The sequence below is a fragment of the Phyllobates terribilis genome, unplaced genomic scaffold, assembly GCF_046119375.1.
Source record: "Phyllobates terribilis strain yellow unplaced genomic scaffold, ASM4611937v1 Scaffold_8891__1_contigs__length_25130, whole genome shotgun sequence".
NCBI classification, from domain to species: Eukaryota; Metazoa; Chordata; class Amphibia; order Anura; family Dendrobatidae; genus Phyllobates; species Phyllobates terribilis.
Window position 1 is genome coordinate 22501 of NW_027371631.1, and position 2631 is coordinate 25131.

Sequence of the window (2631 nt, forward strand, 5' to 3'; positions counted from 1 at the left end):
TGAAAACTTCCACAAAATGAGGTTCTAGTATGTTAGAGGGCATCCCAGGAGGGCTCCAAAAGTGTGGGTAAAATATATATCCCACAGGGGGAAAATTGAAAAAAAGTTGAAAAAAAAAATTTTTGGGGACTTAGAAAATTTTTCAACTTTTGTCAGACTTCCAGACAGGGGAGCGTGTCAGTGCGCGCATCCGATTTCAGTTCCAGAGCGATTCGCGCGATGAGTCCTTGATACTTAGTCGTTTTTGGCAAAATTTCTGACTTTTTGAAAATTTCACAATTTTGTGAAAACTTCCACAAAATGAGGTTCTAGTATGTTAGAGGGCATCCCAGGAGGGCTCCAAAAGTGTGGGTAAAATATATATCCCACAGGGGGAAAATTGAAAAAAAGTTGAAAAAAAAAATTTTTGGGGACTTAGAAAATTTTTCAACTTTTGTCAGACTTCCAGACAGGGGAGCGTGTCAGTGCGCGCATCCGATTTCAGTTCCAGAGCGATTCGCGCGATGAGTCCTTGATACTTAGTCGTTTTTGGCAAAATTTCTGACTTTTTGAAAATTTCACAATTTTGTGAAAACTTCCACAAAATGAGGTTCTAGTATGTTAGAGGGCATCCCAGGAGGGCTCCAAAAGTGTGGGTAAAATATATATCCCACAGGGGGAAAATTGAAAAAAAGTTGAAAAAAAAAATTTTTGGGGACTTAGAAAATTTTTCAACTTTTGTCAGACTTCCAGACAGGGGAGCGTGTCAGTGCGCGCATCCGATTTCAGTTCCAGAGCGATTCGCGCGATGAGTCCTTGATACTTAGTCGTTTTTGGCAAAATTTCTGACTTTTTGAAAATTTCACAATTTTGTGAAAACTTCCACAAAATGAGGTTCTAGTATGTTAGAGGGCATCCCAGGAGGGCTCCAAAAGTGTGGGTAAAATATATATCCCACAGGGGGAAAATTGAAAAAAAGTTGAAAAAAAAAATTTTTGGGGACTTAGAAAATTTTCACACATGTGTCAGACTTCCAGAGAGGGGAGCATGTCAGTGCGCGCATCCGATTTCAGTTCCAGAGCGATTCGCGCGATGAGTCCTTGATACTTAGTCGTTTTTGCAAAATTTCTGACTTTTTGGAAAATTTCACAATTTTGTGAAAACTTCCACAAAATGAGGTTCTAGTATGTTAGAGGGCATCCCAGGAGGGCTCCAAAAGTGTGGGTAAAATATATATCCCACAGGGGGAAAATTGAAAAAAAGTTGAAAAAAAAAATTTTTGGGGACTTAGAAAATTTTCACACATGTGTCAGACTTCCAGAGAGGGGAGCATGTCAGTGCGCGCATCCGATTTCAGTTCCAGAGCGATTCGCGCGATGAGTCCTTGATACTTAGTCGTTTTTGCAAAATTTCTGACTTTTTGGAAAATTTCACAATTTTGTGAAAACTTCCACAAAATGAGGTTCTAGTATGTTAGAGGGCATCCCAGGAGGGCTCCAAAAGTGTGGGTAAAATATATATCCCACAGGGGGAAAATTGAAAAAAAGTTGAAAAAAAAAATTTTTGGGGACTTAGAAAATTTTCACACATGTGTCAGACTTCCAGAGAGGGGAGCATGTCAGTGCGCGCATCCGATTTCAGTTCCAGAGCGATTCGCGCGATGAGTCCTTGATACTTAGTCGTTTTTGCAAAATTTCTGACTTTTTGGAAAATTTCACAATTTTGTGAAAACTTCCACAAAATGAGGTTCTAGTATGTTAGAGGGCATCCCAGGAGGGCTCCAAAAGTGTGGGTAAAATATATATCCCACAGGGGGAAAATTGAAAAAAAGTTGAAAAAAAAAATTTTTGGGGACTTAGAAAATTTTCACACATGTGTCAGACTTCCAGAGAGGGGAGCATGTCAGTGCGCGCATCCGATTTCAGTTCCAGAGCGATTCGCGCGATGAGTCCTTGATACTTAGTCGTTTTTGCAAAATTTCTGACTTTTTGGAAAATTTCACAATTTTGTGAAAACTTCCACAAAATGAGGTTCTAGTATGTTAGAGGGCATCCCAGGAGGGCTCCAAAAGTGTGGGTAAAATATATATCCCACAGGGGGAAAATTGAAAAAAAGTTGAAAAAAAAAATTTTTGGGGACTTAGAAAATTTTCACACATGTGTCAGACTTCCAGAGAGGGGAGCATGTCAGTGCGCGCATCCGATTTCAGTTCCAGAGCGATTCGCGCGATGAGTCCTTGATACTTAGTCGTTTTTGGCAAAATTTCTGACTTTTTGAAAATTTCACAATTTTGTGAAAACTTCCACAAAATGAGGTTCTAGTATGTTAGAGGGCATCCCAGGAGGGCTCCAAAAGTGTGGGTAAAATATATATCCCACAGGGGGAAAATTGAAAAAAAGTTGAAAAAAAAAATTTTTGGGGACTTAGAAAATTTTTCAACTTTTGTCAGACTTCCAGACAGGGGAGCGTGTCAGTGCGCGCATCCGATTTCAGTTCCAGAGCGATTCGCGCGATGAGTCCTTGATACTTAGTCGTTTTTGGCAAAATTTCTGACTTTTTGAAAATTTCACAATTTTGTGAAAACTTCCACAAAATGAGGTTCTAGTATGTTAGAGGGCATCCCAGGAGGGCTCCAAAAGTGTGGGTAAAATA